The sequence below is a fragment of the Theropithecus gelada genome, chromosome X, assembly GCF_003255815.1.
Source record: "Theropithecus gelada isolate Dixy chromosome X, Tgel_1.0, whole genome shotgun sequence".
NCBI lineage: Eukaryota > Metazoa > Chordata > Mammalia > Primates > Cercopithecidae > Theropithecus > Theropithecus gelada.
In genome coordinates, this window is record NC_037689.1 from 132,474,147 (window position 1) to 132,487,620 (window position 13,474).

At 45.7% G+C, this 13,474-nt stretch overlaps 1 protein-coding gene across 2 annotated transcripts in view; it reads right to left on the reverse strand.

The window, feature by feature from the left end:
• Positions 1-12,096, reverse strand: part of MOSPD1 (motile sperm domain containing 1) — a 28,164-nt gene extending 16,068 nt beyond the window's left edge. For both annotated transcript variants that reach the window (XM_025373517.1, XM_025373516.1), the window contains exon 1: positions 11,934-12,096. The gene's annotated coding sequence lies outside the window, so the exon portion shown is untranslated. The remainder of the gene's footprint in view (positions 1-11,933) is intronic.
• Positions 12,097-13,474: the final 1,378 nt, after the last annotated feature.

Here is a 13,474-nt window from a genome sequence, read left to right on the forward strand (position 1 = left end):
GCTTGCTCGGTGGCTCACACCTGTAATCCCAACACTTTGGGAGGCCAAGGCAGGCGGATCACGAGGTCAGGAGTTTGAGACCAGCCTGGTCAACATGGTGAAACCCTGTCTCTACTAAAAATACAAACATTAGCTAGGCATAGTGGCGTGCGCCTGTAATCCCAGCTACTCGGAAGGCTGAGGCAGAGAACTGCTTGAACCCGGGAGGTGGAGGTTGCAGTGAGCGGAGATTGTGCCACTGCACGCCCGCCTGGGCAACAGAGCAAGACTCCGTCTTGGGAAAAAAACAAACAAACAAACAAAAAACTGTTCCTGAAGACAGAAATAAACAGAAAATGATAAATTCGTCTGTATAACTTTTTAAACTCTGCATGGCAAAAAAACTTTATAAGCAAAGCCAAAGGAACATTTGCAATTCGTATCACAGGCAAGTTTCCCTACTATATGGAGGGCCTACATATTACTGAGAAAAAGACAACTCAATATAAAAGTATATTAAATTATTGTTTGTCAATTAAAACTAAAACAAAAAATTAGTAAACTATAATATTTCATAGAAAAGGGACATAAAAATTGTCCTTGAACTTACAAAAGGATGTTTAACCTCACTCACAGCAAAGGAAATCCAAAATAAAGCCATACTATAATACCACAATTTTTTACCTATCCCATTAGTAAAACTCAAATTTTGACAGCATATGATGGGAGCAATCAAGCATGTGCTTACATTCCTTGTGGGGAGGTGAATTGGCATAACTACTATATGTGCCAAAATCAAATGCACACAGCCTCAGTTCCAGAGATTGTACGTCTAGGGATTTATCTGGCATATATATTACCCTTGTGTGAAGTCATGTAGGTGAAAGGTTTCTCTGCAGTGCTGAGGGTTAAATAAAATGATTTATGTGAAACAATATGGAACAGAACTTGGCACCCAGGAAGCGCTAGTTTTTTGTTGTTAATAGCAAAAGACTGGAAACAAGCCACACGAGGTGGCTCACACCTGTAATCCTAGCGCTTTGGGAGGCCGAGGCGGGCAGATCACCTTAGGTCAGGAGTTCGAGACCAGCCTGACCAACATGGTGAAATTCCATTTCTACTAAACATACTAAAATTAGCCGGGCGTGGTGGCGCACACCTGTAATCCCAGCAACTCAGGAGGCTGAGGTAGGAGAATCACTTGAATCCGGGAGGTGGAGGTTGCAGTGAGCCGAGATCATGTCACTGCACTCCAGCCTGGGAGACAGAGTGAGACTCCATCTGAAAAAAAAAAAGAAGATTGGAAACAGCTCAACTGTCCATTAAAAGAGGATTCATTAAATAAAGTATAGTCTATCCATTCATTGGGATACCAGGTATCAAGAGGAGACTCTGTGTAGTTAGAGATGGACTGATCTTCAAGAGGTAGTGTTAAGTGAGAAACGCAAGGAGCAGTGCAGTGTGTAACGCATGCTGCCATTTGTATAAAAAGGGAGATAAGGCTCGGCGCAGTGGCTCACGCCTGTAATCCCAACACTTTGGGAGGCCGAGGTGGGTGGATCATGAGGTCAGGAGATCAAGATTATCCTGGCTAACACGGTGAAACTCCATCTCTACTAAAAATACAAAAAAATTAGCCGGGCGTGGTGGCGGGTGCCTGTAGTCCCAGCTACTTGGGAGGCTGAGGCAGGAGAAAGGCGTGAACCCGGGAGGCAGAGCTTGCAGTGAGCCGAGATTGCATCACTCCACTCTAGCCTGGGCGACAGAGACAGACTCTGTCTCAAAAAGAAAAAAAAGGAGGGGGGGGCAGATAAAAGAATATGAAAACCTATTGTCTTGGATACAGGTGAAATTCTTTGGAAGGATATCCACATTTGTCCCTGGAGAAAGAAACAGGGGTGGGAGGAATTTTTCTCTGGATACCCTTTTGTATCTTTTGAATTCTGAAGTCTTTAAATACTTATTAAAAAAAAAAATTAAGTAACAACTCTACTAGGGCTTACTTTGAAAAAGGTGCCTGTTTTGAAACACAAGAGGGAATTTAGAAGCAATGTGAAAAATCTCTGTTAACTGTATTTTCTAGTTTATAATTCTCCCAAAAACATACTGAAAACCTTAAACTATGGTCTAAATAGAATAATTTCGATTATTTAAAATAATTTACATGTAACAGAAACTCATAGTGAGAAAAAGATTTAAGATAACTTGCAAACTTAAGAACATGTATAACTCTAATGTGAAACTATTTGTTTTAAAAGAGTATGAAATGGTTCATAAATCTGACTGGGAAGTCAAAATTAACCACACAGACAAATGCTAAACCCTTGGTTCTAACTTTAAGAAGTTAGTCAACAGAGGTCAAAGTAGAAATTTTACTATCTTTGAATAATGGCATAGTAGGAATTCTTTTTATTTTAATTTCAAAGCTTTCTCTTTGTGAGTTGAACATGTACACATTTCCCCATGAATCACGAATAGGCTATCTCCTTGTTACTATGAGAGAAGTGTTTAAGTGTTTAATAATATTTGAGCAATTTACTATTATTTCTTTTCCTATCTCTGTTCCCATTTATCACTTTTTTTTTTTTTTGGGGGGGAGACGGAGTTTCGCTTGTTACCCAGGCTGGAGTGCAATGTCATGATCTCGGCTCACAGCAACCTCTGCCTCCCGGGTTCAAGTGATTCTCCTGCCTCAGCCTCCCGAGTAGCTTGGATTCGAGGTGCATGCCACCACGCCTGGCTAATTTTTTTTTTTTTTTGTATTTTTGTAGAGTCAGGGTTTCACCATGTTGGCCAGGCTGGTCTTGAACTCCTGACCTCGTGATCCGCGCACCTTGGCCTCCCAAAGTGGTGGGATTACAGGCGTGAGCCACCACGCCCAGCTTATCACTTACCTTGGCTAAGATATAAGTTGCCTCCTAAACTCCAACCAGTGGAAATTAGGGAAGAATTAGCACCAAGTCAATAGAGCAATATTAGCAACTGTGCCAATGAACATAATAAGGTGTAACACTTGCCTTGAATTGATAGTTTTCTGGAGACTAACACTTTCTCTTTGCTGCAGTCCATATTACAAAACGATAAAATGCAAAAATCCTGGGGAGAGATTATATACTAAACTGGTAAAAACTTATTGCAAATCGGTTTAGGAGGTTGCTTTCCAAAAGTCAAGTGCACACCAAGTCAGAATTAGTTGGTTCCCACTTTTCTCATTTGACAGATGTGGGACACAGGCCCAGGATGGTTAAGAGACTTATCCAAGGTTGCACAGGGTATTAGTGGCAGAACTCTGGTCTCCAGGTTTACACTTCCTTATACAGTCATCCCTTCTGTGTCTCAATTTCAAAAGTCCTGCCTCGGCCAGGCGCGGTGGCTCACACCTGTAATCCCAGCACTTTGGGAGGCTGAGGCAGGTGGATCACTTGAGGTCAAGAGTTTGAGACCAGCCTGGCCATCATTAGCTGGGCATGGTGGTGCACGCCTGTAATCCCAGCTACTCAGGAGGCTGAGGCAGGATAATTGCTTGAATCCAGGAGATGGAGGTTGCATTGAGCCGAGATCGCACTACTACACTCCAGCCTGGGCAACAGAGCGAAACTCCATCTCGAAAAAAAAAAAAAAAACAAAGTCCTGCCTCCCTGATGCTGACTACCACACATGCCCTAATCTGTAGCAACTGTCCCTGCTTATCAAGAAGATCAGAGTTCTCAAAGGATGATCCAAAATTCAAGTCACAACTGAGTCTGCATTATCTTCATTTGTGTTTCCTTTTCAGTTTTATAAAGAAAAATCAAGAGACAATTTCACTTATTGAGTTGCACACACTATTTTCCTGATGATGAAACAGCTATAGTTGTCAGGAACTATTCATCAGGACATTAATAATGAAGGCTTGCCGCATTCTTCCTCTCTGGACAGCAAAATTTTACTCATTTTTCAAAACCTAATACAAATTCCCCTTCCCTGGCTGGGCACAGTGGCTCACGCCTGTTATCTCAGCACTTTGAGAGGCTGAGGCGGGCGGATCACTTGAGGCCAGGAATTTGAGACCAGCCTGGCCAACGTGGCGAAACTAAAAATACAAAAAAAATTAGCTGGGCGTGGTGGTGCACACATGTAATCCCAGCTACTCGGGAGGCTGAGGCGGGAGAACTGCTTGAACCAGGGAGGCGGAGGTTGCAGTGAGCCAAGATGGCGTCACTGCACTCCAGCCTGGGTGACAGAGCGAGACTCTGACTCAAAAAAAAGAAAAAAAAATTCCCTCTCCCTGTGGCATTCCTCTACTACCATGATCTCCATCTCCACGGATCTCACCAATTTTATGATGTTATTTTGAATGTACTTACTGTATGAGTTGAATTCTTTTTTGAGACGTGGTTTTACTCTGTCACCCAGGCTGGAGTGCACTGGCATGATCTCAGCTCACTGCAGCCTCAAACTCCTGGGCTCAAGTGATTCTTCCACCTCAGCCTCCCAAGTAGGTGGGACCACAGGTATGTGCCACCACTCCCGGCTAATTTTTTTTTTAAATTTATGTAGAGACAGGGTCTCCCTGTGTTGTCCAGGCTGGTCTTGAACTCCTGAACTGAAGCAATCCTCCCACAGTGCTGAGATTACAGGCATGAACCACTGAACCCAGTCAGAATGGAATATTTTGACATTTGTTTTGTGTGCATTAATTTTGACTCCTCAGTCAGATTTTAGGTATAATGCCATATTGTTTTTTTGTGGGATGCTTTTGTTTTTTGTACCCTTCATAGGCCCAAGGTCAGTGCTGGGCACTTAGCAGATAGCTAAGAGCTTATCGGCTGTCCTACAGATGTCTACTAATAACTGTCTCCTCCACTGGGAAACATTCCCCCCACCACTCGCCCATCATAGCTGAACACACTTTGTCTATACAAGACAAGCAAGGGATCCTAATTAGAGGAGCAGTAAATCTTAGGTAGCTGCTCACCATGGGTTGGGGTAAGAGGAGAGCAGAGAGAATCAGCACTCCCAGTTGCCTCTCTTCCCCTTTTCTCCCCTCCCCTCTTTGTTTCCCTCTGATTTTCCCTGGCTCTTCAGTGCCTAACTGTGCCAGCAAGTATTTAGAAATCTGAGGCTCCACCACACTTCTGACCTCACAGGCAGAGAGTGCAGCTGAGATCTGGTGATACAGGAAACTGTCTTGTCTTCCTCTCCTGTACCAAAGGCACAGAACATCAATCCTGAATGAAATTATAAAGAAAACCTGATGTGTGCACACCACCTTGTGACCAGTTTGCAAAGTACTTTGCCACAAAAAGAAGCATAAACACTCTGAGATATTCACACATGCCTGCTACTACCATCAATCCGGGGAGACCAGTACCCCAAAGTATGATGGTTTCTTTCCATTTTCCTCACTTTGCATTGACCAGAGGAAGGAAAAGGTAAGACTTTGAGATCAACAGGAATCCATTTTACCACCATAGATACAAAACTTAGAGACCATTAAAGAGCACTGAAACCACTTTCATAGCATTTTCTCATTTGAAATAAGTGGTTCGAAGTTTGAAAACAGTTAAGGATGATTCAAAGTACAGCCTTCACCCAGAAACTGGTGACCCATCTGCTTGGTCACAGTGTACCAGCTACTTAACTCTCTCTGCCTGGTTCTTGCTGTTTACTCTGATTAAGGTTCCCAGCTCTACCTTCAGGTCAGCTCCCTTTTATCTGGGCATAGGGGCTATCTCCTTCTTCCATACTCTGTGCATTCCTTGCCAATGACCAACTAAATACTAAATCGTTAAGAGCAATATGTTATTTTCCTTTAGTCTCATTAGTATTAAAACCTCCTTCCCTCCCACTTCATAAACTCAGTTGTCCTCCTCTGAATTCCCAGTATTATTTATTAGGGTTTTTAATTGCTGTCATTTTCCTAAAGTCATAACAAGTGACGTTCTAATGTTTACTTTCTACTTCAATGTTCATTGCTGAATATTTGGCACTTTTGTTTTTATGTATTGTGTAGATTTTTGGTATGCTTTGCTATTTTAACTAATGGGATTCACTGCTATAATTAATATGTAGTGATTGGCTATTCTATATTCAAGATTTAAAAGTTGAGTCGTATACATTTTAAGATTTAAAAAAAAAGAATACCCTAATGTCTTTTTGAAAACACTTCATATTGTCAAATGTGTTATTTACAACCCGGTTATAATTAATGTGTTGTTTCCATGTTTTACAATATCTCTGTATGTCCTCATTTTAAGATGTGCAATTCTCAAAGCAAAATCCATATTATATGATTCTATATATGTTGCTACATGTAACACTCAGAAGTTTTAGAATCACAAATTCATAGCCGGGCACAGTGACTCACGCCTATAATCCCAGCACTTTGGAAGGCCAAGGTGGGCAGGATCACCTGAGGTTAGGAGTTAAAGACCAACCTGGCCAACATGGTAAATCCCCATCTCTACCAAAAATACAAAAATGAGCCAGGCATGGTATGGTGGCGGGCGCCTGTAATCCCAGCTACTTGGGAGGCTGAGGCAAGAGAATCACTTGAGCCCAGGAGGCGGAGGTTGCAGTAAGCCAAGATCGCACCACTGCACTCCAGCCTGGGTGACAGAGCAAGACTCTGTCTCAAAAAAAAAAAAAAAAAAAAAAAATCACAGATTCACTCAACAAATATTCCCTGAGCACTTATTATATACGAGGCACTGTGCTAGGGAATATGGAGACAAGATGAAAATATTTTGTCAGCCTTCCAAAAGCTCAGACTAGCGGAAAAACAGATATACAGCAGTAATTAGGATATGATGTGAGCAATGTTAAAACTGCTGATAGATATAAAGTGCTCTGGGAGCATAAAGAAAGTGATCATCTGCCTTAAGGCTAGTCTGCAGAAGTGGAGGGCCAGATGAATTCCAGGAAGAATGTGTGTAGAAGCATGAAAGGGATGCTTAAAATGAGCTTTGGCACTGCATATGGTTAAAAATAGCAGATACGGGGAGAGTGGCAAGAGATTCGGCTAGAAAGGTAAGTTAGAGGCAGATTGTGAAAGATTTTGTGAACGTTTGGGGGTTTAAACTTGATTCCCTATGCCAGTGGTTTTGGCTTGTCAGAAACACAAATTCTTGGTTCTCACCCTAGACCTACTGAATCAGAAATTCTGGGATTGGGGCCCAGCCATCTGTTTTAACAAGACTTCCAGGTGATTCTGATCCACACTAAACTTTGAGAACCACTGCTGCAGGCAATAGGAAACCACTTAAGGGTTTTTCTTTTTTAAATATAGGGACGAGGTCTCCCTATGTTGCCCAGGCTGGTCTTGAACTCCTGGCCTCAAGCAACCTTCCTGCCTTGGCCTCCCAAAGCACTGGGGTTACAAGTGTAACCTACAATTGTCCCTGGCCTTAAGGATTTTAAGCACGGAACTGACCAATTAAGATTTGAAGTTGGAGAGGGGTTGCCATCGACCATTCAAGCACAACACCTGACTCCTGAGTAGTTACCATAAAAAATAAAAAAAAAAACTGTTGAATGACTGTGGCAGGAAGAAATGATGAGGGCCTAGGCTAAGGCTGCAGGAATGCAGAAGAAACAGATTTTAGAGATGTTTTACATGTGACCCAATTCAACCAGGTGACTAGGATATATCCATACAAAGGTATGACTGAAATGGTTTTTATATAGGCCGGGCGCGGTGGCTCAAGCCTGTAATCCCAGCACTTTGGGAGGCCGAGATGGGCGGATCACGAGGTCAGGAGATCGAGACCATCCTGGCTAACACGGTGAAACCCCGTCTCTACTAAGAAATACAAAAAAATAGCCGGGCGAGGTGGCAGCGCCTGTAGTCCCAGCTACTCGGGAGGCTGAGGCCGGAGAATGGCGGGAACCCGGGAGGCGGAGCTTGCAGTGAGCTGAGATCTGGCCACTACACTCCAGCCTGGGCGACAGAGCGAGACTCCGTCTCAAAAAAAAAAAAAAAAAAAAAAAAAGAAATGGTTTTTATATAAAAGAAACCTGTAATGATGTGGAATATATTGACTGCTAGGCTTGAAAAAGTGGTCCTCATAGAACCTGGAAAAACGGGAGGTCAAGAGCAACTTCTTTGTGTTTCCATATAGTCAACAGCAAAGCTTGCCTTGGCTTGTACATGAGTCTTCTGGTCTGTTTGGCCGTTCTCACTGAGTTAGCAAATTGCCATTCATGCTCATAGAAATCTTTTGAGTTTGGTTGGTGTGAATCAATCAGCGAGACTGACAATTTCTGGATATGCCAATGAAATTTTGAACCTGGAAAAGCTGAAAACCAGACATTGGTTCTGGTGATCTAACCAAGATACTGCTAAATTAAGACACTGCTAGAGCCTTCCTTTTTTAAAAACTTCTGACTTCACCATTAATAACATAGTCTGCCTAATTCAGGAAGAAGCTGGAATGAGTAAAAGAATCAGACTTTGTTCTCTGCCCTGAAGGTCAAGAAAGTCAACTGAAGCTGTTATTTCTAATTTTGGAGGCAGGATTTAGCTGAGGCCATCTTCAATTTCCCAATGAAGAGGTATAGGTCAACCTATATGGTTAATATACCTAATGAGAATTTTGCAGGGTGCAATTCCTATTTTTCTTTTCTTTTCGAGACAGAGTTTCACTCTTGTTGCCCAGACTGGAGTGCAGTGGTACCATCTCGGCTCACCACAACCTCTGCCTCCCGGATTCGAGTGATTTGCCTGCCTCCATCTCCTGAGTAGCTGGGACTACAGGTACATGCCACCATGCCTGGCTAATTTTGTATTTTTAGTAGAGACAGGGTTTCTCCATGTTGGTCAGGCTGGTCTCGAACTCCCAACCTCAGGTGATCCACCCACCTCGGCCTCCCAAAGTTCTGGGATTACAGGCACCTGCCACCATGCCCAGCTAATTTTTCTATTTTTAGTAGAGACGAGGTCTTGAACTCCCTCAGATGATCCACCTGCCTCAGCCTCCCAGAGTGCTGAGATTACAGGTGTGAGCCACCACTCCCAGCCTTTTTTTCCTTTTTGAGACAGGGTCTCCCTCTGTCACCCAGGCTGGAGTGCAGTGGCATGGCCTCAGCTTAACCCCTCCTGGGTTCAAGCGATCTTCCCACCTCAACCTCTCGAGTAGCTGGGACCACAGGTGCCAAGCCACTATGCCCAGCTAATTAAAAAAAAAATTGGCCAGGTGCGATGGCTCACGCCTGTAATCCCAGCACTTTGGGAGGCCGAGGCGGGTGGATCATGAGGTCAGGAGATTGAGACCATCCTGGCTAACACGGTGAAACTCCGTCTCTACTAAAAATACAAAAAATTAGCCAGGCGTGGTGGCAGGCGCCTGTAGTCCCAGCTACTCGGGAGGCTGAGGCAGGAGAATGGCGTGAACCCAGGAGGCAGAGTTTGCAGTGAGCTGAGATCGTGCCACTGCACACTCCAGCCTGGGTTTTGGCCAGGCACGGTGGCTCATGCCTGTAATCCCAGCACTTTGGGAGGCCGAGGTGGGCAGATCACCTGAGGTCAGGAGTTCAAGACCAGCCTGGCCAACATTGGGAAACCATGTCTCCACTAAAAATACAAAATAAAGTTGGCTGGGCATGGTGGCTCACACCTGTAATCATAGCACTTTGGGAGGCCAAGGTGGGCGGATCACTTGAGGTCAGGAGTTCGAGACCAGCCTGGTCGACATGGTGAAACCCTGTCTCCACTAAACACACAAAAATCAGCTGGGTGGCCAGGCACAGTGGCTCACGCCTGTAATCCCAGCACCTTGGGAGGCCAAGGCAGGTGGATCACGAGGTCAAGAGATCGAGACCATCCTGGCCAACATGGTGAAACCCTGTCTCTACTAAAAATAGAAAAAATTAGCCAGACGTGGTGGCGGGCGCCTGTAGTCCCAGTTACTCGGGAGGCTGAGGCAGGAGAATCACTTGAACCCGGGAGGCGGAGGTTGCAGTGAGCCGAGATTGTGCCACTGCACTCCAGCCAGGCAACAGAGTGAGACTCCATCTCAAAAAAAAAAAAAAAAAAACTTAGCTGGGCATGGTGGTGCACTCCTGTAATCCCAGCTACTTGGGAGGCTGAGGTGGGAGATTGCTTGAGCCCGCGAGGCAAAGGTTGCAGTGAGCTGAGATTGCACCACTGCACTATAGCCTGGGCGACAGAGCAAGACCCTGTCTCAAAAAATATATATGTTTTTGTAGACATGTAAAATGTCTACATATTCCATTTTAAGCTTCTTTAAAAATAGAAAAAGAATAGTAGCCAATTACTTTATTGGCCTATTAGGGAATGGAATCACTTCTCTGATCATTTCTTAACTGTTAGTTTTCAGAAAATGGAGTTAAATGTAAAAGCTCTCTAAGAAAAAAAAAATAAAACACTTGGGAAGCAAATGTACATAAACAATTGAAGGAAGAAGCATGCATTGTTTTACAGGGTATTTGTTTTATTGTCTATTTTTGCCTATAAAGGAGTAACTTTATACTGAATATTGTCCATTACATTTAATTATATATTATTAATACATGTATGGAGAATCTATCACAGCTATCCCTTACTAAGTTGAAAACTTCCAAAATTTCAACTCTCCTAGTATTTAGGTATACCTGTTGTTTTGAGAGTTCAAGAAACGCTTCAGAAACTAGTTTAATCTCGCATCCTGATTGGGTATGTAGACGTGAACAACTTGAAAGACACATTTGGCCCTGTTTCCTGTTTTCCAAACTTCCCACTACCAACTATAAGTATAATCTAAAAGTTGGTATCCACTCCGTATTCAATATCCTGTATATAGTCTTTTCTAAGCAAAGAGATTTTCCAGTATTCAGAGGAAGTGTGGACAAGATATTCACCAAGAATATTAAATCCCACGTGTGCCTTGCCTGAAAAAGTAGACTTTCCCCTTTCTGTCTGGAATTCACATTAAGAACAGGACTGCTTTTTAGGCAAGATCCAAAGGACCCAATTTTTCACGTTTGAGTCCTCTTCTTATCTCCCTCAAAGGTCAATTTTCACTTAGTATTTGTCCTCTCGTTCCCCGACGTGAGATCTCTCAGATTCTACTGGGGTAGATCTGCTACTTCAGCCAGAGAGGGCAGATGTCAATTACTTTCCTTCAAAGCGGGAAACTGCAGAACATTGATTAAGGGCAGGAGGGCTGGAGAGGGAGTACAAAATGGACTGTCCTAGGACTTCAGCTCCACCTGATTGGGGCCCAGCCTTCCCAGCCCTCGTCCCCACACCGGCCGCTCCATGTGAAACCGGTCATGTGAGCCTGTTTACAGCAGAGCAGCTGGTGCAACCATCAGGATCCGTGCAGAGGTCCAGGGAAGGCGAAGGAAACAGGCCACGCACCCCCTACACCCTACCCCATTATTCCAAGAAGGCGTTCGCCCTCCCTCCCCGCCTCTCCACCCTACTTTCATCTCCCTCCAGGCAAAGACAGCACAGCTGAGGCTATCCCGGGACGCCTCGCTCCAGCCCTGCCGATTTCCTTCCAGTTGCTCGCTGGGGCGACCGGCTGAGCCGGAGGAAGGGCGAGGACGGTGTCACCCCAAACGGGGAGTCAACTTCCCTCCCCCAGCCCTCCTCGCTGCGTCCACCGAAGAGTTGTCCCTAGAGCCGCATCCCCTGGGCAACCGAACTCCGCCGGGCAGGCACCGAGAGGCTCCCGAGCCTGCCTTTGCCCGGGCAGGAGCGAGCCACACATCAGCTGGCCAGACCCCGGGGTCGGGCGCCGAGGGCGGCGGAGCCACTGCCAGTCACACACCGGACAGGAAAGGATCCCCTCCGTCTCCTCCCCGCCGCCCACCCGCATCCCGGCGCAGCGGAGCGCCGCTGTCAATCACAGAGCCAACCTCCGGCTGTGGGGATGGGTCATTCTTTGGCGGGGGGCTCTCAGCCACGTAACTTCCACATTTTCCCGAAGTGAGAGGAAGTGGGTGACGGGACGGTGGGGGACTCTCACCTCGGCAACACCGGCTTCCTCGGAAAGCAGCTGCGACTGCTCCTCCGCTCCTTTGTCAGCGTCTCTAGGCTGCACTGCCTGCTGGGATACCGGAGGACTCAAATGCCACCTCTCTCCGCCCTCGAGGATGAGCCGCGACTTGGGGGTGGGAGGTGGGAGGAAGAAGAGGTGGAGCTGGGGGCGGGGCCGGAGCCTGGGGCGGGGCTCTGGCCTTGCCACCTGGCCTCTTGGGGTTTCTTTCTTCATGCTCTAAACTTCTTCCTTCTCTGTCCTCGGATCTGCCCCTCCTCTCCCGCCTTCCCTTGAAGAGACAGACTGGAGGCTCTCATAGAGGGCCACCTCTCTCTGCGCTCGTTAGGCAGTCCCTCTTGCCTGCTGTCCTGTCTCATTCTCCTGCACACACGCACCCAGTGAGTACTCAAGGCTAGTGGCTTCTATTCATACTTCTGAGACATGTCTTGTTGACTGCCTCTGGCTCCACCCTATCCTCAGAACCTGTTTAGGCCCCATGACTTTTTGCTTGGACTCCTTCAGTAGCCTCCTGTTTGGACTCTTGCTTCCACTCTTACCTCAGTCTAAACCATCTCCCAGAAAGCAGCCAGAGGGATCGATCTAAGATGTACACATGACCACGTTACTTTTCTCCTTGAAACCTTTCAGTCTCAACAGTACCTACAACACCTTAGCATGGTATATAAAGTGGGCCAAGGCAGGCGGGTCCCTTGAGGTCAGGAGTTCGAGACCAGCCTGGGCAACATGCTGAAACTTCATCTCTACTAACCACAAAAATTAGCCAGGCACCGTGGCTCACGCCTGTAATTCCAGCACTTTGGGAGGCCGAGGTGGGCAGGTCACTTGAAGCCAGGAGTTCGAGACCAGCGTGGCCAACATGGCAAAACCCATCTCTACTAAATAAACAAAAATTAGCCAGGTGTGGTGGTGCATGCCTGTAGTCCCAGCTACTCTGGAGGCTGAGGCACGAGAATCGCTTGAATCTGGGAGGTCCGAGGCTGCAGTGAGTCAATATCATTGTGCCACTGCACTCCAGCCTGGGTGACAGAGTCAGATGCTCTCTCAATAAAACAAAAAAACAAAAAAACATAGAGGTTGTACATATTTTTGGAGTTCAGGTGATACTTTGATATCTTCATATAATGTGTAAAAATCAAATCAGAGTAATTGGGATACCCATCACCTCAGAAGTTTGTCTTTTCTGGCTGGGCACGGTGGCTCACGCCTGTAATCCCAGCACTCTGGGAGCTGAGGTGGGTGGATCACAAGGTCAGGAGATTGAGACCATCCTGGCTAACACAGTGAAACCCCGTCTCTACTAAAAAATACAAAAAAATTAGCTAGGCGTGGTGGCAGGTGCCTGTAGTCCTAGCTACTCAGGAGGCTGAGGCAAGAGAATGGTGTGAACCCGGGAGGCGGAGCTTGCAGTGAGCCGAGATCGCGCCACTGCACTCCAGCCTGGGCCACAGAGTGAAACTCTGTCTCAAAAAAAAAAAAAAAAAAAAGTTTATCTTTTCTTCTTTTCTTTA